The 26,442-nt window shown below is 45.5% G+C and overlaps 1 protein-coding gene across 3 annotated transcripts in view; it reads left to right on the plus strand.

The window, feature by feature from the left end:
* Window positions 1–297: 297 nt before the first annotated feature.
* The window catches only part of LOC108024185 (uncharacterized), a 68,615-nt gene continuing 42,470 nt past the window's right edge, over window positions 298–26,442 (plus strand). For all 3 annotated transcript variants that reach the window (XM_017094024.3, XM_044093679.2, XM_017094025.3), the window contains exons 1-2: window positions 298–1,101; window positions 16,401–16,487. The gene's annotated coding sequence lies outside the window, so the exon portion shown is untranslated. The remainder of the gene's footprint in view (window positions 1,102–16,400; window positions 16,488–26,442) is intronic.

The raw sequence follows: 26,442 nt of genomic DNA on the forward strand, positions 1-26,442 counted from the left end.
CATAAATGTGTCCAGTTTATTACAAGCGATTTGGATGAATGTCTGTGAACACTAAGCGAAGCGCACTGTTGCAAGGGACCACACATACGTAGGTACTGTTTCGAGTTTCGTCATGGCACAACCCACAGCTGCGGATGCAGTTACGTCGAAGATCAGAGGTTTTTCTAACAGTGCTGCTCTGTGCTGGCACCCGGGTGGACGGAGCTCGCCGCTGCTCGAACCGGAGGTTCGATGTTCGCTGGCGACATGTTGCACGCAACGCGTCGGCGGCCAGCTCGCCTCGCGTTGTGCTTCTCAACAGTTGGGTTTCCAGCTCGGCCGCGAAAAGTTGGAAATTTCAGGAATCCAGGGAGCTGCTGACAAAGTCCCCAGTCCATTTTCGGATCGAGAGAAGTGAGCGCATTACGAGAAATACCTCACAGAGCCGCGCATTTGTTTGGCAAACAACTGTTGTAATTGCAAGAAGTCGACAGGCAGGAGCTGGGCTTCTATCGCGCGCGGTTGGCGTCGCCCTCGTCTGCAGCTGCGGTTTACGGCTCGCGAATTTCCAGCGCCGGGAAATCGGCTGACCGCGAAAGTGCAAGAGTTTCCAAGTCAGCGGGCCACAGGACAACAGGAGGCATCTCTCTCCTCGCGGGCTCTGCTGTCGCCTCTCTCGGACGCGCGTGCGGTGGTGAATGTGCGCTGTTCTTATCTCGCCGATCGACCGAGAACACCCATTCCAGAAGGGAATAATAATTCGAGTGCCGTTTTTGTTGTACCACCAAAATATTCCATTTTTTTATCGTGTTCAAGTGTGCTGTTTTATGCTTTGGAAAATACAACAACAAGAAGGGGGAGAGGCGAATAAGAAAGGAGGAGTGAGAAATAACAAGTTGAAAGAAATTAAAAACCGGATTCCCGGCTGGAACAACTGACAACAACAACTGAGAAGCAGCATCAAAAGAGAAGAAAGGAAGAGGCAGCAGCACAGGCTTCCACTTCCAGTGTTTCCATTCGCCGTAGCTGTTGCGCACACGCACTGGAAGCCCCGGAGAGAGGAGGATCACTTCAGCAGCTGCTCTCTCTCTGGAAAACTGGCAAACTAGCCAAAGGCAGAAGGTGAGTGAAATGGACTCTCTTTTCCTCCTGTTTGCGTGGGTGCGAGTGAGACGGCGCAGTCGCAGCCGCTTCCCAAGTGCTTGGCAGAATAGTTGTTGTTCTTGGAGAGCACTTCTGGATGTTATGTGTATGCAGGGATATAAAACGATCGCATAAAACTGAATAATTGGGCAACTAAAAACTGAAAATATGGCTCTGCTGCTGCTGTGAGGGTTACAGATGTAGTTCACCGGCCTCAGTCGTCTCCATTCTGCTTCTGATCGCATTTCACACTTGCTCCTCGTTTCGCCGTTCTTTCTTCGCAGTGTAAAATCGAAAGTTGAAGAACTTGGAATAGTTTCGTGTCATCTTCATTTCAGTTTCTACTTTTCCCTGCTGCTCCACTGATCCATTTGTGGGCGACTTAGGCGGGAGGGCTTGCAAAAAATGTGGAAATGTCATTTCCAACAGTCGAGGTGTCTGTTGACCATAAAAACGGCTGACATAATGAGCTACAAAGAGGCAGGAAGATGGTGAAAAAGCTCGGAAAATGAGTGGGCCATGCACACATATCTTAAGCGCTTTGCGTACCATAAGTATGTAAATATGCTTGGGGCGCCATGAAAAAAACGGGAGAGGCAAATAAAAAGGCGATTGGCATTGCACTCTTCTTCGCCGTCGTTTCTGCCCAGTTTGCTACAGTTTTGCGATTTTAGACCCGACTAGGCCTACATATTTATATTTCTTTTTGTTTGGCTGCCCAGGGAGCACTTAATACTTAGCGGCGGGGCGCTAATTTCACGGGGAAGTAAATACAATTTAAGCTAAAGCCGCCAGCTTGACGGACAAGAAGTTATGCACTATAAATTTGTTTGTAATTCCTAAATTTATAAATGCCAAGCCCTAATTTTAAATCTTATTGCGCTAAATTCACTTAATTTTGCACCACAAAGTCATAGTTTAGTTTTGAAATAACTCGGTGTTCGATATAATTTCGAAACTGCAATTCCCTCGATAGGCAATGGTGTTGAAATATCGATAGCACTGCGGTACCTCGTTAAATGCCGTTAATTGAATTAGCACCCGCACATAGACACGCACACCTAAACACCCCCAGCTAATAACAAAACGCCAGCGGCAGCAACAAATTGGATTAATGCAAACGAATCGAATCGCCGAACAAGAAAGGGCAAGAAAAATGTGTAAAACTACAAAATGGTAAAACGACGGTTTTGATGCAAACAAATAGCTAAACACAGCTACCAAAAGCACAGATACAGATACAAAACGTATCTTTCATAATCGACCTGGTCAACAGACAGAGACGCAGATAGAGATGGCGGTGGGGAGGGAGGGAGATGGGGCGAACACGACATGATAATAACGGTTTCACAAATTTAGTTGTTTCTTTTTTGGCTCTGCTTCGTTTCGTTTTGCTTTTCGACTGTCCTTTCACCCTGTATCTTCTTGGTTTTCCCCTTTGCACTTCACAACAGTATTTTTATTAGAACTTTGGTCGAACACCTCTTAGATGATGATAGCCCCTAACTTCTCCCTTCTCCCGTTGCCCACTTCCCCTCTTCTGTTCATGGGTTTTCCTCTTTTCGAGTGCTATTTGCTTAGTGGCTTAGCCATTGCTCTAATCGATTTTATATTTAGCACTGCCCATGATGGGTTTTCCGCCTTCATTCATGCTTTTTTTGGCAATCTTTGGGGCATAAATATCTTGTATCTTTCGCATCGCTCTAGTAGGTTTCTAAGTTATTTTCTATAGTATCATAAACCTTGTAGGAAGTTGATTGAATTTCCTTTAATTTTTATGAGCTATTTACGGCTAGATTTGCTATCCAACGATATATGATTAACCTTATTGTTTTGCTGATTAATAGCGAAGAAATGACATGTATAGTTATCAAATCCATCGAACTAGGTGAGCTTGCAAGCCCAATCCAATCACTCACTCCCTTTTCTTCATCGATGTTGCAAGTAAATCGCCTCAAATTACGCGGATCTGCGAAATTGTAGCTAAAATGCAAATTCATTATGCGGATATGGCATGAATCCCTCCATTTGCAGCCCGAAAAACAAAAAGTCACGAACTTTTGTATCTGAAATGCGAGATGTTCGGGCGAAATTTGGAGTACGGAGTACTGTGGAGCACAAATACAGTGGAGCTCATTAACAACAGCTGCTGCGTACAGCGAATATCAAAGAAAAAATCCAATAAATCTGCTGGCAATTTTTTCGCCTTTACAAAGACATCAATCCAAAATTGGCATGGAGCGCAGGGCTGGAAAATAATCAAATCAAATCAAAAATACATCAAAGTTTGTTTTCTGCATTTTTCTTTTTGTTGTCTGCTTAATTAGTCGATCGGGGGGCGCGTGTGTGGATAATGCTCTTATTTGCGGAGAGAGTAAATAGATCCCGGGGCATCGCGCAATTTGCACTTTCCCCTCGTTAAGGTTTCCGAATCTAGCCAAATCTGCTAATGAAATAATGACATCACAGTCGCGTCGCCACTGAGTGAAATGAAAGGGAATCGGAATCCGCATCTGAATGTAAATCTTCTCGCTGCTTGATTAATTGGGCAACCCGCGAAACTCTTAATTTGTCGCAGTCGCGGCTTCATATTTTGCAGTTTACCACGAACAAAGGCCTAATTAACCGCAGGTTACTTTTACTTCGGTCGTTGATTGTTGATCGTTAGAGAATGCCTTGTTTCATTCAGTGGGCAATCGATTAAGCAGTGTTTAGATTTTATATTCGGCAATTAGGTGCACCCATAACTCAGCGGTTAGCGTTGAGAGATTAATTACCTATTTGGAGTTACTTTAAATTTTTGTTTCAATTCAAGGCACTGTATTTATGTGTGAGGCTGCCTTACCATGTGTTCCTGTGTCAATTGTTTAGCCTAAGCGATCCCAAAGCAAACTGAAAGTTTTTCTCATCATGAAAGGCAAGGATTTAGAGGTTCCCTCTCAGTGAGTTATCGAAACTAAGGGCAGTTCTGTTGGCTAACCGATCCTTGCCTTGCCGGTCCCAAATCGAACTAAAACTGAACTGGAATCTCGATCTAAAAATCAAGGAAGTAGAGGTTCCTCTCTGGCAATATTTTTTTGTGACAATTTCCGAGTTATCGAAACTATCGGCAGTTTTGCACTATCGTCCGTAGTGGCAGTCATTGGCTCTTTGCTCGGTTTTCCTTCCTTTCGAGGTGCCGTGTTCGCATTGTTGCAATTCTATATATAAAATGGAAGCGGATCCCCGGCAATTCTCACATCATGCCACACGAAATGCTTGCCTCTGGTTAATTTTCGCCGTTTCGGATTTTTGGGCTTCTTGCTTTTTGCCGCTTTTCTTGAAGAAGTCTGAGAACGAGGAGGCTGAAACGTCGGCTAAATATAAAATTATTTGTATCCGAGAGGCCGGCGAGGGGCCAAGAAGGGGAAATAAGAAATAAAACCATGCAATACCAGACAATTGAGGCGAGACAAGAAAAAAGTGAAGCACAGAGAAACACACAATGAAATGCCATGAAAATGAAGCACCCGAAAAAGAGGAAAAGGCGGTGAAAAGCGGAGGGTGGGCGAAAATAATAACAGGCGCAGTTTACAATAAATCAGCGAGCGCAGGAAAATGCTTTATTTCTGGTGCTGCCACCTACCGAAACCTCGGACCCTCAACAATTGTCTTTTGGGCTTTCTTGGTAACATCTCTTGGGGTTTTCTGCGGTTGCTGGGCAAGACTTCTTCGTCGTCTCTTGGTGTTGGCATGTACGTCTACTCGACAATGGATCTGAATCTGTATCTGTATCGGTATCTGTGGCTATGGGAACTGGAGCCGCAGCCCACTTCGGAGACCTTGAGCGATGTCTTCGGACGTCTGCAGCTTCTGTCGCCGTACAAAAGCGATCTCAAATGAAGTTCGTGAAACATCGTACCGGAGACGATCTTATCAAAATTTGTAATCGATTGTTTTGCACTGTGGGAGTTTGTTGGTTTGGTTATGCATTTGTTATTGACCTTCAACGATTTAAAGGAAGCACAGCAGTCGCGCGAGCTATTCACCCATCGCAGCCAAAGTTTTCCCTTTAAACACATCCCCGGGATTTTTCACCGAGAAAGTTGCAGAGTAATTGTTTGCCACTCGCCAACCTATGTTGCTGCCACATCTGGGCAACACGTGTGCCGCTGCTGTTGCATTTGGCTCCTTGCAAGCGCTAAGCCCCTCCTTTCCTTGCTGAGAACCCCATCGTTTTTGGGGGCGCTTTTGTGTCGCCCTTTTTGTCGTCAAGTGCACTTTGCCAACTTCGCATCAGGGTCCGAGTCCACAAACTCCAAAGTCGTGTTCATGCACAGATATTTACATACATATGTCGCATACAGCAGAGTTGAATGAAATAGGTTCTCGAAGGGTTTTTTTACCTGAGAGGTGAATGAAGTGACTGTTTGAATATACACCATTTAAAATTCCTGCACGACCCCAGTATTGCAGATTAGATAAGGAGCCTTTTATCGTATCGTAAATAATTTTATTTATCCAGTCGGGTAATGAAAATGAGTTAAGAACTTTAGACTCCGGAGGATGCCGTGCCTAGTATCTTGAGCCGGTCTGTTGAAATGTGTTTGCAAATGTGGTTGTTGTCGAGTGTTTTTTTTGGTGTAATTAAAATAATAATGCGGTGTTCAGTGCTCAGAGTCGAAATTGGAGTTGGTGATGGGAGCGAGAAACAGTGGTGGGGAGGGAAAATTATAGGGGGTGTTCGTCTCGAGTGGGCGTGGCCGAGTTGCGGGAGAACTTCGAGGCGGAGAACGCGGAGGAGGTGTGAAAAATTTGGTGGCACATGTGTGCTCAGATGCTTTTTGCCCTGCAATTGTTGTTTAACCAGCGAGTTTTCCGGGGACCGTGAACGGGGGATGGGGTCCACTTTTGTTTATTCTTTGCATTCGACTCTGGTTTTCCGCTGGCTCCTATTCATTCTGCTCGTTTTTGCCTTGATTTCTTGTTTGGCATTTAGATTGCACCGCGTGTAACCCTCGGAATGGATTCTTCTGATGGCCTGGGACTCGGAGTCGTATTCGTACTCGGATTTGAGGTGCGGTAATGGTGATAATGCTAATGGTAATGGTAATGATGGTCACCGCGCGCTTGTTGTGGGTGGGAAAGTTGAACGGGTGGTCCCATGGGGCACACAGATGACTGGCCTCTAATATACTAAGAGTTTATGATCATTATTTGATATCACTTCATGGCAGGACTTGTGATGGCTGGTTGAATTCAAAGTTTATTAAATGATTAATTTAGGAGTACTACAGTGGTGATGGTTAGTTGAATTCAAAGTTTATTAAATGATTAAGTAAATCTTATTAATGTTATATAGGAGGAGTATTACAGTAGGTGTCATCCCCTCGGATAGGTATCCCTTAAAGCTCGAGTTCTGCAAGTTCTCGAATTCTGTTCACTTCTAACAAAAAACAATGTCAATCAGCGGACTTGCGAGGGCTCAGATGATGAGGTTGTGGCTTGCCAGTGGGCGTGGCGACCGCAACTCCCAAACTAATAAGCGCGTTCGACGCGGAAGCAACTTTGAGCCAATCGATGTGTCTGCATCTGTAATCCGAAGAAACCGGATTACTAACGGGAAATTCGCTGAAGTCAGAGTGCTTAAATGAATGGAAACCGACGTTCATGCACGTACATAGGTGGAAAACAGGGACGCTAGTAATGCAATAAAATATGCAGCTTGAGCTAGAAGACTCCTCTATTCATAAGCAATGATTGATTTGAAAACGAAAATCAAAGCATACAATAGGCTTTCGAGAACCAAAGGAAAGAGCTGGCAGCAGAAGAACCCAGTCCAATTCATAAATATTGATTAAGTGCGATTTATGATTGATTTAAGTAGAAACCACCACAGTTGAAAATAGCAGAAAAGCAGCGGCGGGAGAGGGGATCCCGGGAGGAAAGCGAGCAGTTGATGCTGAGGAAAAAATTTGCAAGGCAACCGGTTTCACGTCTTTGCCGTTTCTTGTTGTTGGTCTGGTGTTATGTGTATGCCTTAAACAAATTCCTGCTGTTGTAGGAATAACTCACAGCCACACAGGGGCCTGGAGGGGGGAGGGGAGTCCGGAGGGGAAGAGCCGACAGCGGCCAACGCATGTTTCTTCTGCGCGAAGACGAAGCCCCAATGATGATGAACAGTCTCCGGGAACGATCACTGTGGCGGGGAGTTCGTGTGTCAGCGGTGCTTAATGAGTGCCTCCGTAGAACAATGTCGTGGGGAGGACTACTCTTGGTAGGCTCTTGTAACACTTGTGAGCCCTTACTGTTTAATTGTATTATGAAGAGACAATAAGTCCTGTGTTTATTGGTAGAGTATCAGCATTTAAGGTCCAAAGTCCACTTTAAATTTGGCCAGATGGAGCGATTAATCTAAACGCTCATGGGAGAAACCCCAGACAGAAGGAGAGCACTCGGAGCGGCGATTGTGATTGCATTTCAGGGTCATGCGATAGTCCCGAAATGGAGCCAGAAAGAAATCTTCTCGTGCGTGCCACACGCGCAGACATTTCAGCGTACAAGTGCCACAAGCTAACACAGCTAGCACAGCTAACACAGCACACACTCGCACACAGTGCGCTGGTGTGGTGGCCAATTGAGGAGCTGGCAACTGTGGCCCCATGCACACATATGGAGGACACATAAACAAGGGGCTCCAGCCACATGCCACATTTCTAGCCACGTTGCCATACGGGCCAGCACATCATCAGCAGGAGAAAAAATGCCAGGACCTGAGGCAGCTATGATACCCTGCAACACCGCAGGAGCGGGCCCCCAATGGGCGAGCATCGTGCCCCGCTTCGGGGACACACCCAAAGATTCCCCATTCACCCACCTAGTATCTAATTGGCATCGTTCACCCCATCTAGCACTGCCATTACAAGCACCCCCAGCCTGGGCTTGCACACGAGATCGCCAGCAGATCTACCCCGAACGCGAAGAGAGTCTTCTGGACTGCCGTCTTCTGCCGTCTTCTGCTGTCTTCCGCCGCCTTCTGCCGTCTTCCGCCGCCTTCTGCCGTCTTCTGCAGTCGCTTCCCGTTTCTCCGGTTTGGTTTACTTTGGCACTCGGGGCAGGCTTGTTTGAGCATCATCTCCTCCGAGTCCCGCACGTCGGACAACCGGTAACTGAAACTGAACTGAAGCAGCAGGAGAAAAACGAGCTGGCCTGCGGTGTGGGGCTGCAACGGGGGAGGAGGGGCTAGAAGGGGTTGGAGAGTGCTGACCCAAGTGTCGGCATCTTTCGGGTTCCCTTCCATTTGGTTCTGGCAGGGCTGCAGTGGGTTTTGCGGTCGTGGAACTGGAGCGGGGACGGAGTTGAGGAGATGTTGCAACTGGAATTGTGGCACATTTGCGGTGTTTGGAGCTGGGGCTGAAAGGAGGCGAAAATATTTGTAAGTATTTATTTAATTCCCCGACTAGACTAGGATGGGTGCTGTTTTTAATAATTGCTAAAATGCTTTCATCTAGCGCTGTCTCCCCGTTCTTCAGTTGAATACTTTCCGCCTTCGACTGTTCCTTTTCCCATTTTCTGGTTTTCGGGGCGAGACTGCACCTTTTAAAGCTGTCTGCCTTGCAGAAGGTGGGGCGGGCCTGGCCGCCTTTCCACTTGACGAAAAAAGGCGAACAGAGGGCAAATTGCCAAAAAGCTTTTTGCTGCTGTGGCTGCAGCTCTGCCGCTCTGCAGCTCTGCATTTTGGACTACGGCTTCAGCTCGGGCTTTAGATTGAAGTGCAAGGGCCCAGGGCTTGTCAACGCTTAAAAGTCCACCGCCGGCTGTTCGCCCCGCCCCCGCTTATGCAAATGCACGTGGAAATATTCAAAATATTTTCTTTTTTGCTCCCTTTTCCATGGTGGCTTTCAATTTCCCAGGCAGAGAGCGCGAGGCTGTCCCCTCAGTTTTCCGAATTTCCCCCCACTAAGCTCGTCGACGTTTTTCGATTATTGCGCATACTTTCGCCCCCGTCGATGACGATGACGATATGCCGATGAAGCTGATGTTTCGCCGCCTTATTTTGCCTTTACTTTTTGCTCTCGGGCTTGCTGCTTTGTTTTCGGCTGAAAATTTGTCATCGCCTGAAAAATGCCTCCTCTCCTCGGTCCCAGTTTCCCCTGGGGAGTAGATGCAGCCTGAAAGGAAGTGGGTGCAACAAAAAGAAGAGGGCCCGCTGTGGATTTGTAGCTGCTCATTTGAAATACTCTATGGTTTTCGAACTAAAGATTTATAGACATTAAGTTGCAAGAGAATAATCAACTACTCTACCTAGTCTTAACAGTTTGCTTACCACCTTATAATATATCATATATATTCAATATATCATAATATTCAAAAAATACAATTTAAATTGCCGTTTTCGATGGTAGCAAAATTTGACTCTGTAAATATCGACGAAAACGGTGACTACCAATTGATCTTTCTAGTCGGATGGTTGTTGAAATCCCTTACTGCAAAAAGAGTATCGCCAGACTATATTGACAAAGCGCGGAGCTAAATTGAGGCAGCGATGGGGACCGTGGTAGACTGAACACACTGCAACAAATGGCGAGGATGCGGAGGGGCACGGTCTGTGTGCATTGAGGCGCGACCGTTGGAGGCGCTCTATGTGCCCGTCTCTTTCGGCTCGATTGTAGCTTCTTCGAAGGAGACATAGAGAGACCCGTCTTTATTTTCGGACCCTCGAATACCGCACCCATGTAGGTCGTCGGCTCGCCGCATTTTGCTACGAGTGAAAATCGCATTGGCATCGATGGACGGTTATAAAGTTTCACGATTTTCGTATCTCCCCCACGCGGCAAAAAAACGGGGTGAAGCTGCCGGTGGATCCCAGCGGCTTTTCAGCGGAGGTTCCCAGTGGCAGCCGATCCCATCCACCGATCGACAAAGTCGCCGTGTCATAGTGGCTCGTAGACTTACGCAACCGTCTCGAATGCAGCCGTAAGTAGAGGAGGTGGAAGGTTAGGGATTCCAAATGAATGTCTCCAGATCGATCTTCTCCCACCGCCTACCGATCGAAGTCGGCCAGCGGTCAGCCAGATCAACGAGGTGATCTCAAGTGCAGCGGAAAGCCATTGGCAACTGGGATGACGTCTCTTCGAGATCGATCCTATTAAGCCGTGGCTGTGCAACTCGCATGACGCCCGCCAATTTGCATGCCACGTCTCCAGTCGCTTTTCAGTTGGTTTCCAGTTGGGCCAAGACGTGGACAATTGCTCAATTAGACAGCCCTGACCCGAGTCAACCAACCGATATGTGCAAATCTGGCCGAACATACATGATCGCACTGGGTTGTTGTTATGCGCCAAGTTAGGAGTGCGGCCTAAGTTCGCTGTTATTTGCTTTTTGCCCCGACTTAATTGCCACACATATGCATGTGGCCCGGGGCCAATGGTCGGCGACCCATAAACCCATCTCCCCTGCCGAATGTATGGAAATGTTAACAACCATTCAGCAGGTTCATTTTTACTTAGAGATGGGGCGCTATCTTTTCCTTGGTGGCTGCTAATAAACTGCCATGTTGTTTTTCCATATAATTCTTATCGCAGATAACTAAGTCGTGCAATGGGTATCTTGCAGCCGACCCACTTAATCTGGGCACTCTTGCTTATGTGCCATAATTTATGCGACGCTCGGGTGTATAAAATCTATTTCATCTACTTTTGCCTATATGTGGAAATCCATCTCAAGCTCGGGCTCTAATTTTCAGGCACGAAAGCGATGACTTCGTTTCATTTCGCTTCTTTTCGCTTCGTTTATCTGCCCGCAATATCGCATATCGCATTTTGTATTTTTTCTTTCGGTTTTCGGGGCTAGAAGGGGGAAAGTTGCACAAGGCAACTTCATTTTCATGTTCATTCCCATTTCCATCTTCATCTCGAGAGCTCCGCCATGATAGATAGCTGTATAGGTTTGCCGTCATAAAGGAGCGAACAATATTGAGAAACTTTTACTTTTCAATGCAAATAACAGTGGCGTGGAGCATTGGCGGGTTTTCCCGCAGCTGCCAATCCCCGAAAACGTTTAATTTGCAGTCACAATTGGAGGCAGCCGGTTGTCAGTTCGAATTTTGGCCAAAAGCAAACCGTAAACAGAAAACTGCGACCGCAACAGGCGCAGTTTTTCCATTTTCCCCCACTGTGACCCCCGTTGAATCCTTGGCTCCTTTGCCCCGCTGCCGCAAGACAAAGACGGTAGATTTATTGCCCAACCAGACCACAATGGCACTCCCGATCCCTCTCCTCATTTTTGGGTGCATGTTTTTGAGGCCGGTCCAAGTTTCGGCGCTCAGTTTTTTCGGTTTTGGTTTTTGAGTTCGGAGAACTCCCCCAGAGGGGAGCTTACATCGTTAAAAGCCCCGGCGAGAAATGTCAAAAGTGGCAGGCCCTCCCACCTTTACGTTTTGAACGGGACAACGGGGGAAAATTGAGATAGTTCGCGGCGAAGGCAAAGGCTGCCCGCAAATGCAATTTTCGTTGGAGGTTGTAATTTCCACTTGGCGGCCAGCCAGGAAGGGGAGAGCAAGTTTGGAAAAACGATCTTCGATTCGATGGGTAGTTTTGTGGAAATACCGAAAATGAATTGAAAGTATTATGGCACTTTACTGGAATTTATCCGGGGCAGGCTGAAACATATTTTGAGCTTTCCTGAGTTCATTAGACAAACTTTCATAGTGCTAGGGGCCGACCTCTGATCTACAGCCACTGAAAAATACTCATGCTCCATATCCATGTGCGGTGTTTGTACTTGAAATCCCATTATTTGTAAACTGTCTGCATAAAAAACTCCTAGTGGTCCCCTGACACTCCCGTTTCTGCCACTTCTGGCGTTTCCACCTGCGTTTGCTCCCCTGCGCCATGAAATCGCCGCCCCGCCCCCTCTCAATCCGCCGCCCCAACATATTTGTGCAGCACAAACAGTTAAGCAGCTTATCGGCGGGGAAAGGGGTGAGCGGTTAAACCGCAGGCGTCAAGTGGAGGGATTGGGACTCGGATTCAGATTCAGGTTCAGACTCGGATTCAGATTGGTCTGTCTGCTGCGGTTGGGTCTCCGGGTTTTGGCTTTGGTTTTCGTTTTCGGTCTTTGGCTTAGGGTTTAGCTATGGTCAACGGGGGACATTGGAGCCCAATTCTGCACGGACAAAAAATGTGGCTAGATTGGTAAAAGCACACATTATGTCAAGACTCTGATGAAAACAGCCCTAAATCGAAGGGGATCCAGGCTTAGATTCCGCCTTTGCTTCATTTTGTGGATACATCAGGTATTATTTTTTGATGTGCAGCCACGCTACAAACAATAATTTCGGTTTTTTGTCGTGCAAAACCAAGCTGTTTATTTGCTCTGCTTATGAATAATTTGCATTTGGACACTTTTGTCAACGCGATTGTCGGACTGAAGTCAGCTGGGACTCGGGACTCGGGACTCGGGGTTTGGGGTTTGGTATTTGGGATTTAATAGGTTGAGACTTCCGGCAGATTTGCCTGATTTGTGATACAAGATTTGGGGGGACTGGGATTCGGAATTCCGAATTCTGGCCGTGATAAATCGCCTTGGAAATGTTGGCTTGCGTTGGTCATTTGTTTGCGCCACGCCCCCGGAAAAACGGGTTTTCCCACTGGGAGTATTGGCATCCATCAGGTTGGGTTTCCGTTTTTCGAACTGGTTCTCGTCGTGGGCTCCCTAAACTTGCAGTGAAAACCTGAAGCTGACTGACTGGCTTCCCGCCCACTCGTGGAAAGCCCGTTGGAACCGTTCTAATGTGACCCCAATCGGGCGGGGAAAAACTATGGACCTACAAGTAACCCGACGGCAAATACCCAGCCACCAGTTAGAGCCTTTGCCATAACATTTGCATTGGGAGTCGGGAAACGCCTTTGTTCTTGCCACCCTTTTTGCGGATATGCATATCTATATCATTCCAAGCGAATCGCTTGTACGTCCTGGACGACAAAATACAATATCTCAAAGATACTCGTCCTGCTTTCCTTTTGCCAGCAACAAATCCCAAGAAGAAAATGCGACAGCAAGCAGCAGAGTATCTGCCTGGTATGAAAGCCTCCTCAAACCTTCTTCAAGACAATTTATAACAATTCCCTTTACCATTTGGATGGTCACGCCCACCAGCCAACGCCTACAAACTTCTCACGCTGAAATTTTGCACTATTGAATAATTTCTTTGCTTTGGCTGCCTCTGCCGTAAACGATTGCGAAGGCCATAATAAATAAATGTTTGGCAATGGGGGGCGCACAAAAAAGAAAACCCAGCCCCAGACCCCTTGCAAAGTCATGGCCAACGAATTATTATTGAAAATGCAAATGAAAAATGCCTGAAAATGTTCGGGTCCTCGGACACAAGTGCGTGGGTGGGTGTCAGGCAAGGTCAGGACTAGGCTCCCCGAGCTTCCCGCTTCCCCCGTTGTTCCCGGCGACCCTTATGACGGAAGGACTAAAGATAAACAGCCTGCGATTGCGTTTATTCTGCTTTTTTCGTTGATTTCCCGGCCGGAAAACTGTGTTTTTAGACCCTTCCCCAGGGAAAATGCGTAGGGGTGCGTGCTTGAAATTGCATAAGTGAGCTGATTCAGTGCTTCCGTTTATTGCGTTTCAGGGAGAGCAAACGACTTGGGAGTAATATAGGGGTAATATTGATGGATTCCCGTGCCCGATGATTTGCTTCATTATTATATAATTAACCCCTCAGATGCCACCGCCTTAGCAGCGTTCTATTAGTGCGCATTTATAAAACCGCCATGTAGCATGGTTGTGCCCGCAGTACAAATTGACCAGATTGCCATTTGATTTTTTAGTACATGTTGTTCATGTTCTTACTTAAAATAATATTGCAACGGTTCAACAACCCTTGCTTGTTTTCTTGAAATTGAAGCGCCAACTCGCATGGATCAACTGCGTTCGCTCCGAACTCAATGTAATTTGTCGCTTTTTAAGGCAATTGCAGTTTCAATGGCCGGGCCGCACCCCTTCCGTTTTCAGAGCCTCATCACTAATTAAACACTTAATTAAAACTGCAGCCGGCAAGCAAGCGCAGCGAACCGTGGGAAAAGGCGGGGGAAACGGGACTGATGGCGCAAATTGATTAGATGTCATCGCTTTCAGCCGTTCTCCAAATAATCGACAACACTGAAAACACATTTCAAATGCCAACCGCAAAACCAACAACCGCCAGCAACAACGTGGGCAATTCAAACGAACATTTAATGCTGGATAATCGCGTTAATAAACATTTGAAATTAACGCAAAACTTTCATTTTTCAACGCCGAATTTTCGATCCACCCTCCCCTTGCGGCGGAATCATCGTGCTGTTTCGGTGCTATGATAGGTATCAAATGTTATATAACAACCGCTTCCCCGAGATGATAATGAGTTCAATTGCACGAAATAGAATGAAATGTCGGGAATTGGCGAATGAAATGGACTGGAAATGATTTGAAACGTGCAGCATGTGAAGGTGGAATGGAAATGGATAGATAACAAGCATAAAAACGGACGGTACTGATGTTCCAAGGACCTGGCCGAACGCCCAAAGTTAATTTAGAAGGGAAAAACTCTATTGGGGCTGATACAGCTTCCCATTTTCGAGATGGGTATGGAAATGATACGAAATGAGCAGATGAGAAATAATGTAAATAGTTAGCAACTTGATGGTGTTCATAATGAGTTCTCTTTAAATTTCTATAGAAAAAAGAGAAATTCCTATGGGGTAAAACAGTTTCCTTTTTGAGATGGGTTCGTGGACAGAATGGAGTGGAAAAATCAAGCCCATTTGGGATCAGCCAAATTACCTGATAGCCTATACATTTTGCACAGATATTACTGGCCAAATACGTTGCCAATTCACACATTCCCACAGCGCTGGACAAATGCTGCCAAGTGAAAGCACACATATTTAACCCTCTGTCGGCCACTGCGCCATGAAATTTTGAATTAATTTTCAGCTGCATTAGAAACACAAAAAGGAAAACAAACACAGCACGCAAAAATGGCAAAATGCAATTTTCACTTTTTAAACATAATAAACAAAAACCGTGGCTCACTTGACTGAATGACTGACTGGGCCAACTCACACATGCACAGATTCATACATGCATTTGCAAACATTGCGCATAGGACGGGTGGCAAAAGTAAAATGAAAAGTCTCTCCCTTGTGTGTGTGCGAAAATTGTGAAAAGCGTATTTGGAGCAGAAAATGTAATGTCTGCCCACTCCCCGCTCCCCACTTTTTTATGTACATGTGAGTATATTTTTTGGAGCCGCGCACTTGTTAGGCGCCCGAGATTTTGATTTTTCCATTTCCATATTTTTTATTTTCGCTTTGGCTAGGCGATTTTTCACCTTTCACGTGACGAACCGACAGTCCGCAGAAAGAACCCCTGATAAGATCCGTAATCGTAAATGGGCGAAAGATAAGATTGCGGGGTTGTCTGTCTTAGCCCAGAAATGAGCAGGCTATTAAAGGTCCGAATCAGGGATGAGTTCGTGGGAATCTCTGGCCGGGATATTAAATGAACTTCTTGTATTTGTACTTGTACTTTCGACTAGATCTATCTGCGTAGGCTCCAACTTTTTGTAGCCTTGTGGAAAAATCCAAGCGTCGTGCACAAAGCAGATAAGGAAATTAGCTTCTTCCTTATCTAATCCATATCTGCTGCGCGGCTTCCCGATAAGTAGTGCAAGTTGCTAGATCGTTAAAGGTAGTCGCAAAGGTAGCCTTATCGGCAAGCGCGATGTTCTCGGTTGACTATTTGCTGTAATTACCAAAACCCCTACATTTTAGTCTAAAAAGAGGTAATGCGTGCGAGGAAAAAACGCTTTGTGGCCTATTTCAAAATCTATGACTTATCAAATTGATACTATGGACTGGGGAATTGCAATCAAGCGCTGATTACTAATCGGGAACGGAAGTCGTATAATTTCGAAAATACTCTTCCTACCACTAATGCGTTAGTCTTAAATTTGTTTTATCTAGCCATTATTGGGCTTAGAAGCGTTGGCTTTCCTTATCGACCCTCTTTATTATCATTAATGTGAATTCACCAGCTACATGTTTAACCCAACTGTTGCGACTTGGCTCACTGATTATAGATGAGTTAGTAGAAAACTTAGTACGTACGGTCGGTAAGTGGTGCAACGCTGATTCATCGGCTCGCTTGATAGCGACCTTTTTACGATGAAAGGTTTAATTAACAATAATTGGGCTCGACCGGCATTAAATGTTTGTTCCTCCATTGGTTTGTTTGCTTTGCAGATCGCTACGGGGAGAGTCGACCATACAATCGAACACATATCAGGCGGCACCATCGGCAGCAGTGGCAGCATACGTCGCTAATTGCAGGTAAGCCATCAACTGTAATTTCTAAATCTATATACACACACTGGTGTACATCGGGCGGGGGGTAGTCGAGTGGAAAGCTCTCCCCAGAAAACAACACTCGATGTAAATCGCATAACACGACATCCGAAGGCGATGGCGACAGCTTGCTTGACTAGCTCAAAGTCCGGCGAAACAAAAACATCCACGCCGGTCGAGGTGCACTGAAAAGAAATGTTTCAATAGCTCTGTCAGTCAAGGGTTACTCTTCGGATTTGAAGTAGTATTTTGATAGCTTAATACGCAATGGGAGTTGCAGATACCTGGGACATGAGTATATTCACATCGGTAACCTATAGTTTTTATTAGGCCGTCTCGAAATATCTTTTCTCGCAGTGGAACACTACCAACACCAATCCGTCTTACTTGTCAGATCGCGTGCCAAGAAATAATAACGATGAAAAATCGTGTTACTTAGGCCTGGGCCAAGCCAGCAAAAACAGCAGAAACAACAGGCAACCTCAACACTTTATGCCTAATAATCATAGCCGCAATTGCAGCTCCCTTGGACCCATACGTACTCGCTGTTTTCCCCCTTTTCCAGATTTTCCTGCCATCAGCGGCATTTTGTGTAGTGCGCCTGCGTGCCATCTAATTAGCGTGAAACCTCAAACTTCAATAAACAAAGGGGAGAACTGAAAAGGTGGTGGGGGTAATAACCAGGGTTATAGATGCTGTTGGTCGTCGCCATAAGATAACGAGATCGGCGACTGAAAATCCTTGGTGATAATTGAATGGGGGCATTGAGGTAATTGGGTGTGGAAAAGGGGGTTTTAGAGGGGCTTCACCCGGAGTAAGTCTAGGACACGCAGAACTTCCAACCGACAAGAACGAAAGTTAACTTTGGCAAGCCGAAGTTTGTATACCCTTGCAGTAATAAGAAATAATCAACTTAAGTAACACCATGGTAAACTTCCAAGGATTGTTCGCGTTCAATTCCGAATATTATAAGATAATATGTCAAAAAATACCGAAGCTATAATTTGTTTCATATTACTATGGCAGCCGTATGATATAGTCGTCCGATTTGATAACCTTTTATTCGAAATTCAGATGTAATTTAAAAATGTTATCTTCAAGGGCTTTTTCGATTATTTTTCGATAATTCCTATGAGATCTATAAGATATAGTTGTCCGTCCTATATACTACTCTGCAGGGGTATAAAAATGAAAAAGGCTTTAGTGCTTATTTAAAAGGTCCTTTAAATACTGCTGTGGTATTCGATTGTAATCCCTTTGTTTAGTATTAATTTGCTCCTTCTGTTCCATTTTAAATGAGTTTTCATAGTCATGCCAGCGATTTACATCGTTTGCATACCTGGAACGTAATGTAATTAGAGGCAACATGCCTCCCGCCTGCCATTTAATGCCTTCGAACTCAAGCGTCATTGAATCATTATGGAATTTGTAGAGAAAACCGCACAGCTTTTGTGGGCAAATCCCCATTCAGAACCTCTCCGCCAGCCCTGCCCTAAACCAAAACCGAATCACCTAATCCCCTCAAAAGTTGGAGGATGGCAAAGTATCTGCGGAGGTATTATCATATCCCTCTGTGTATCGCAGCTTATTTGCAGGAGCCTAAGCCACTTTGAGCGCCCTCCATGCCTCGGTCCCCCCTCCAGAGGGGGAGCCGGGAAACCCTTGATTCATGAGCCTCCAACTATTTCCCTGCCACCTGTGAAAGCCATTGAGAAGCCCCGAAAACAGGGAGCCACGGCAATTCCAGGGGCGCGGTGGCAAAGGGGGTAATTGCGGCCGCAGACAACATGCTAATTAAAAGCTACTTTGCCAGCCGCATTAATATACACAAAAACACCGCAAAAATCATGCGTCCTTGTTGGTTGAAACCCGCCCGATTCGGGGGATACTCCTGAATGACAACCATTTGCATTTGTTGCGTTGTGAAATTGCTGGGAACAATACAGCATTGAAATACAGCACAGAAAATACAGCATTGATGCTTGTTAAATCAAATTTTCATGAGTATCATTATAATATTGAAAGTGAATACTCCTCCCTGTAATTTTGGCATGCTTAATAGAACTAGGACCAACAAACAAGTTAAGGGTATTGATTGTCAAATCCTGTACACAAATTAAATTCAAATTTAAATCAACAGTTTAATTTCTAGCTGTGTACAGGCTGTCACTCGTCAGACACCCGCAGACAACGGGGGTGGAGTTTTTCACGGGAAGGAGGGGGCTGTGGGCTAAGCGCAAAGGGGATCTTGTGCCGTCTGCTCGTGGCGTCATTAAAAATTGTCTTGATGGGTTTTGTGGCTTTGATTTCAATTCAAAGTCTGTTTTCCAAATGTGTTCCTCCATGTGCGGGTTGCAGAAGTAAAAAAGGCAGTTCAGTGATGGATTTGCAATTATAGAGCCAAAGAAAACTCTACTTTTCAGTAAAAAATCAAGGAATAATAAAACAAACGTGTTGTGATCTGTTCAATGAGTGTTTGGTAAATGCACCAAGTACTTCGTATTCAATGTTAATTGCTAAGATACAAATGCTTTCAGTTATCAAGCGCAATTATTGAATTATTATAATCCGTTGACCCCATTCTCAAATGTCAAAAACTGGAATAACAACTTTCCCCAAATAAAAGGAAAATCCACGGCAAGGGGTGAGGGAACTTGCAGTAGGAAAATTTCAAGTGGAAACTTCTTGTTTGTTTGACTACACATAACGGAGTAAAGCAAATAGGTGGCGGGCGGAGGGGTTCCCAAAAAGATCGGACTCCACCGAAAAGTTGCGACTGCAAGTGCAAGTCCTCGGGAAGTTTTCATTCCGCTAAAACAGATTTCCAACATTTTCAGTTGGACTCAGACTGGGGAAATGTTGTCCTTCCCTTTTGGTTTGCTGTCGAATTCATGCCGGACGAAAATTTATGGCTGTCAAAAAGTAAAGCGAAGTGCTGCAAAACCAAACTTGAACTGCAAAAGTGTTATGTCACCGCGGGGGTGAATCCCCTTCCTAAACCGCTCATTGCTGAGAGGAATTTTAAGCTTTGACACTTTCGCGAGGCTGCCGCAAAAAATGGGAGAATTTTGCATAATTTATGGCCCTCAAGGAGGTAAAAAGGCTGTGGTGTGTCCATCTGCAAAGAAGCTGCACCGTTTTCCCGTTGAAGAAGGGCCGACTTCCAGAAAACCAAACTTCTGTGGTTGCGCGCAAAGAACTGTTCGAATGGAATTGACCTAAGTAAATGCGATACACTGTACTTGTGCATTTTCTATTAGATGCCTGGCCATTACTACCCTTCTGAATATCTAGTTGAAGTGTACTGATCAATGCTCATTATTTAAATGCAAAACTTGCTGTAATGGTGCAATTATTATTTTTAAATCGCCTGGAACTCAGATAAAACCGTACAAAACAAAGAAACACTCAGGCGCACAGTGCAGTCAACTGGATGTCGATATCAGACATTCCCACCCTATTTTCCCCCTCCGCGTTGCACGTGCATCATTAATTCAATGCGAATGCGAATGCAAGGCGACTGCAACTGCAACTGCAACTGCAACTCTTAATTCCTCGTTGTGGCCATTCCACGTGTTTGTTGCTGGCGACTCCTTAGCACGCCGCTTCCTTAATACGTTTAAAAATAAGCACACAAGTCGCTTTCTGTCGACGTCGCCACTTCAGCGTTCAATGTTCCCTGTTGCCGTTGCCGTTGCTGTTGCACTGTTGCACTGTGGCACTGTGGCTGTTGCCGCTGTGTGGCATTGACTGCTTAAGTAACTGAAGCGCATCGGGATGCTGAGGAGTGCTCCTACACAGGGAGAAAAAGAGGGAGTTGAAATGAATGCGGTACTTGTGTGCCGAGGAGTGCGTCTAAGCTGAGAGAAGAATTCGAGAATGCAGCAGTAACATACACTTAGAGAGAAGTTTATGTAGCAGGTAGTTTTTAAGAACCAGCTTAAGTCCCAGTTTGCAGATCTGGTTGAATTGCATTTTTATTTGTTGCAATACGGGAAAATTAGAAACTCCTTGTACTGTTGACTGCGTTTGAGTCAAATCGCTGCTGATTTATTCATTCGAAATTATTTATTTAACACCCCAAACGCACAATGTGCAGCAGGGTCTTTGTGTGAGCGAAATATGTCATTTCATCAGCGGAATTGGAAAAGGATTTCGTTTGGCAGTCCCCTCTCGAGTTTCCCCCGGCATCTGCCACACTTTCACACTGAGGGGAAACCTTGCTCCCCGTTTCCTCACTCGTACTTTGCTCCAAAGTTGGGGAAAGGAACGCGATTCTGCCAGAACTCAGCTTCGATTTCATTGTTAACACTTTGCTGTCCAAGAAGGGGAGGGGGCAGGCACAGCCACACAATCAATGCGATTTACTGTTGCAAATGTGCAATTTAAAGCTGGAAATGCGCTTAACTCACATTGTTGCATTCAGAAATTGATTGGCTCTGAAGGCGCAGCAAAGGAGATAAAGTAGACCCCATTGAGGAATGCTCGAGAAGACAGGCATCATTGTTGGGGCATCAAATCAAATTACCCGGCGAAGGAATATCCAGAGTGCTTAAAGGACTTTTGCCTATTTCAGGCATTCTGTTTACCATTTGCAACGCAACGCGAATGCAAATTCTAATTAGGCAGAGAGGATGACCGCCGCCCCTTCACCTTTCACCTTTCGTCTTTCGCCTTTCGAGAAATGGCAAGGCGAAGCCCGAGCTCGAGTTCAAGGACGCCGGGCAAAAGGACAAACAAAGGGGTCGTCGTGTCGAGCTGCCACTGTTGACTTGATTATAAGATAAAATCTAATTAAACAAGTTCAACTTAAGATCTCAACTTAATTTTAAAATACCACCGTGTCTCCTAAACCCGTTGGGAAATGGGGACCGGGTGCTGGGAAATGAGATCTTGTTCTAGTTCAACTCCCAGCCCATTCCCTGCAGCCTTTGTGCTGGCTGTCTGTCATCAGCACAAACATCCTAATTACCAACTTTTTGCCAAGACTTCGCCTCTCATCAATGGCCAGAAACGTGGGGCCAAAAAGTGGGCCATGGATCGTTCGTTGGGTCAGTGGAGCGCTCCACTTTACATGTTTCTGCTTCGCTGTCATCGTCGTCGTCGTCGACTAATTACGTTTTGTGCTTATGGACAGGCGTCACCTAATGACCCAAAGCTGCCTACAAAATCGGCAGATGGAGGGGTCCGGAAGAGCGGCGGGTATCGGGGATTGGGGTATTCGGAAAATGCGCTCGAAAGAGAGAGTTGCCGCTCACGTTTTGTTCTGGCCTGGCCCCCAGTTACGCACTTTTTGTGCGGCTCAAAGTACACTTGTAATGACCTTCATTACATTGAGTGGCTCCCCCTGTCAGCCTATGGGTCAGGCAAAAAGGGGCGTGACTTCGGGGAAAAGTGGGCGAGGGGTTTTCCATCACATGAACGCCTTTTCCACAAAGTGTAGCAGGGGAGGGGTGAAAACCACAAAGAGAATGTTTTCAGAAGCCCGGCCCAAGGGGAATCCGAGCAGCGATAGAGATGATACCTGATGGGGTGGCAGTTATCGATAATTGATTAACCCATTATCATCAGTGGGAAGGTAGAATATTATTGTTTCTGGGAAGCAGATTCAGATTTTGATTTTGGAAACTGTTCTAAAACTACGGGCCAAAGATAACATAGAGCTTCATAAGGTGGAATCCAAAGTCCCACTTAATTGGGTTGGACTGGCATCCCCGTCAGTTTGCGCTCCTAATTTCAGTTCTCCACGTATAATCCTTGTCCTGCTTCTTCTGATAGTTTTTTCTCTGCTCTTGTGTATTATTTGTCGGGAATTTTTCCTACTTCGCCTAATAGCTTTGAAATGAGTTTGGCTTTTTTCATTTGCAGTTTGTTTGTTGGTTGTTTGTTTGCAGCACTTGGCTCATAATGCAAGCGATGTCCAAAGTTCATTAAAGGGAGACACGATTGGAGGGTGCCGACTGCTTTATACCCCTTGTATTGAAGTAAATGCGGCAAGGACTCTGCCTTTGCATAGCTGAAATACACTGGAACCCAATGTGTGATAAGAACAAAATTCCGTACATCTCTTTTTCGATTTCTAGGACCAAATGCATTTGTCAGATACATGCCCCCAGAAAACCTCCCACAAAAGGGTATCGCAAACTTATTCCTGCACCAACTTGGCCGCAGACAACATTAGCGGTTGTCCATGCTCCACCCCTGGGGCACCCGCCTTTAACCACTATTTTTCAGCATATGGTGAAAAGTTTTGCGCATTGGCAATCAAAGTGCTCCGGCGGCCGACTCTTTGATTTCTGTTTCAATTGGTTGGCAATGCAAATGCCAAATCCCATTGCTCATACGCCCAGTGGTCCGCTTCTCGGCCCACTCTTCAACCCTCTGCTGGTCCGCTTTCAAGCAGCGACCACTTTTCGTGGTCGTTTGAAGTTTTTATCCTTATTTATCTTCATAAAATATTCATGCACTTTGCTCCCCAGCTCCCCAGCTCTCCAATTCCAAGTCCATGTGTGTGTGGTGTGGCGTGTCCTTATTCTCTTTGCAAGTGGAAGTGGAAGCCACTTGAACTTCGGGATTGAGCACTCAGAACTCAGGTGCCGCCAGGTCCAGTCCGGAATTCAGGACTCAGGATGCAGGATCCAGGAGCCCGGATTCCGGTGCTCCTCACCTCTCCACACCGTCGTCTCCTGCTTTTCAATTAAAAATTGTTTTTCACTACATTTGAGTTGATTGATTTTTAATTGATTTCAATTGAGCAAAAGGGGTTTTCGTTTTCCCGCTCGGAGGTGAGGTGGTGAATGAAAGTGCCCGGAGTGGATGCAGAAATGAGTTGAACAGAACCGAACTGAACCGAACAGAACAGAAGCTTTTAAGACGCCCCCAGAGGACAAGAAAATATTAAGAGGCAGACACGGACTCTGGGAATTTTTTGCATTACTTTGCATACCCTTCTGATGACGGGCAGAGCTGGCTAAATGGGTTTTCGCATGGGTTGGGAAGTGTAGGGTAGCATAGTGTCCTGTTCAGATGCAACATTTTTATTATAAAATGTTCGGCTATAATGTGAGCATTAAAAACGAAATTTAACCTATAACATTACGTGTTTGGTATGATGTAGGGGTGTTTCCTATTATTCCCTTAATATGCCAGTGCTATCAGAGATACTTTCCTGCACTATTATCACGTGCATGTTTGAAGAGTATTCTACGGTTCGTTTTCGTACTGTAAGCTCTTTGCCTACCGCATTGCTTATTTATTATTGACAACCCGCTCTGTAAGCCCCCTGCTGCCGCCTGAAGCCCCGTGTAACCCCTCCGTAAACCCATTTCTGGGTGGAGCACCCACAGGATGCAAATTGCATGAGCGGTGTCTGCGGCTTTTGTGGCTCGGCTCATAAATTCTTAACGAGGATTTTTGGCATTTGAATAAAAAACGAGCGCCAGCCAGCCCAATGGGAGTGCAGTCTCGAAATGAAATTCCAAATTAGAAACTAAAGTGGAATGTTGTTAAGTGAATTTTAATTTGCCATTAACACATGCGGGGGGAAGTGCTTCAGTATTTCAGCATTTCAGCATTTCAGCATTTCAGCACCGGATGTGTTCTGAAAGGGTAAAAAGGGTTGAAAAAGTCGGAACAAAAGGCGACAAAGGCACAGGCAAACTTGCGACAAAGTTTTGCTGAAAACAAAACGAGGGGGAATGTAACAGCCTGGCTTTTCCAGCCACGACAACAACAGAAAGTTAAAAAAATAATAAGCAGGGAGCATGGAGCAGGGGCGAACAACCCTTCGTTTGTCATGATATATTAGCAACAAGCTGGCAAAAATTGAAGTTCGCCAAAGCAAACGAAGCGGCGAGTGGGATGGGATTTAGGCAGATACGGCTTATGTTCAGCGCTGAGCAGGGATATCCTTTACCAGGCGAGAGCGCTTCTCGATTCACTTGTGCGTCCCTCAAAGGAGATAAAGAAGTAATTTTTAAAACAATGTATCTTAAAAATGTAATATGTTTAAATAAATATATTGTACCTTGTCAAAGAAGACCGGAAGGTTTTTGGGAAATGGGAAATATGAGATTTTCTAAGAATTTAACTTTTTAAGGCACTTTCATTACAAATCTAGTATTTAACATGGGATCAAACCTTGCCATTCTATAATAAGTAAATAAGCTTTACCCACCTAAATCAATGTATTCGAGTTTCCTTTTTCGCATTTCCTGCAGCTCTAAGTGATCACTCATATTTAATGAATTTATCTTTTGCCTTATCTTTCCGGTAGATAAGTGATCGATCAAAATCTTTTTCACCTGGCTTTCGCTGCCAGTGCCACATGGCGTATGAGTGACACTCGGCCACCACTTTTTTAGGGGCAAGGCAGCAGAAGTTTTTACTTTGGTTCATTCTTGGGACTGGGGTGTCGCTTGTTACCTGTTAAATTTATGGCAGGACCTGTCGATATGTGCCTGTGTGTTCCCCCTTCCCCTTCTCCTTGGTTTTCCTCGCTTTTCCCCAGCGTATTTCCACCCATTCCGTTCCCCGCTCCCTGGCGCTTTTTCTGTTTTTCTGCCGTTCCTTTTTGTTCTTTGCCTTGAAATATGACAGAGCAGGAAAAAGGACATGCTAAAGGGGCGGTGGGCGGTGGGTGCTGGGCTGGTCGAGGCAAAGGGGGCGGGGCAGTGGCAAGTTATGGGCTACACATGTTGCTGTCTAATGTTGTTGTTTATATGCCATTGTGCCGTCGCTGGAATGTGTAAGTAAGAAAATTGTTTTTGAAATGGCTAACAAGCTATTAGCAAACAAACAAAGGCAAAATGATGATGATGAGAGGGGTTGGTTGGCATTTAGGGAGTGAGCCTGCTGGATTAGAGATTTTGCCTCACGGTTTTTGCTCTTTTTTTTGCTGGATTTTGTTTTTTGTGGGTGGAAAGTGGCACTTAAGCGATTCATGCTCCTGTTTCTGCTGCCTGTTCAGTTCTCCATCAATCAGAGATTGTTTTTGTTCCATATGAGCAAGGAAAGAGAAAAGATTTATGAAGGAACTATCGAGCGCACGGCTAAATAAATTCAAGCCAAACAAAGGCACAAGATCTCATAAATCATAAATCAGAACGATTCTCGGCTCTAAGAAGTGGGCAATTTTTGGAAAAATATCAAGAAAACTACATGTCAGCTGAGGATTTAATTAAAAACAAACAATAAACAAGTAAACATAAAACTTGTGAAAGAACATAGCAGAAAAAGGATTTTATTTTGAAACACTTAAAAGCCTTGTATCATGAAATTAGGGCTTGCCTTACCTATAGCGATATCGGATATAAAAGAGATATACTGTTATGGTTTATGAAGCTTTGATCCCTTTTCCCCATAAGCCCTCAGTATTTTCCGCCCCCTTCCCAGAACCACGTCCCGCCACCCATTTTCGCTGACCAAAGGCTCAGGCGCACAATTTTACCTTGGGGCGGCAACGGGAGCAAGAGAAGGGGCCCAACAAATGACAACCCAAATTATTTTGACACCATTACCAAAAGAGCTCTCTGTGAGAAACAACGATAGAGATGGAGTGTTGGAGGCGTGGGTGGAACAACAGTCGCACCCAATGAACAATAGCTGACAAAACTCAAGTGGGGGCTATAGAAGGGCCACACACTCGTATAGGCAGGGCCCAGACACCCAGACACCCAGACATCCAGACGTAGCAACATATTGTGTCGTGTTTGTTGCAGGCAGGAAAAGATGGAGACAGGGGTGGCGCGGGGTGCGGGGCGAGGAGACGAGTCCAACTGTCTGCCTGTCTGAGCCCCCTCCATTTCTGTGCCACCCCCTCCCCGTCCTGTCTGGACTTCCCTACGTGCGAGAATGGGGCTGGGAAATGCGAAAAACCAAGGGACGGCCCGGGAAAACTAGGAGGGTACCGCCGGTACAGGAGCTCGCGAGCTCTGCTGCA

This window comes from Drosophila biarmipes, chromosome X (genome assembly GCF_025231255.1).
Source record: "Drosophila biarmipes strain raj3 chromosome X, RU_DBia_V1.1, whole genome shotgun sequence".
Taxonomy (NCBI): domain Eukaryota; kingdom Metazoa; phylum Arthropoda; class Insecta; order Diptera; family Drosophilidae; genus Drosophila; species Drosophila biarmipes.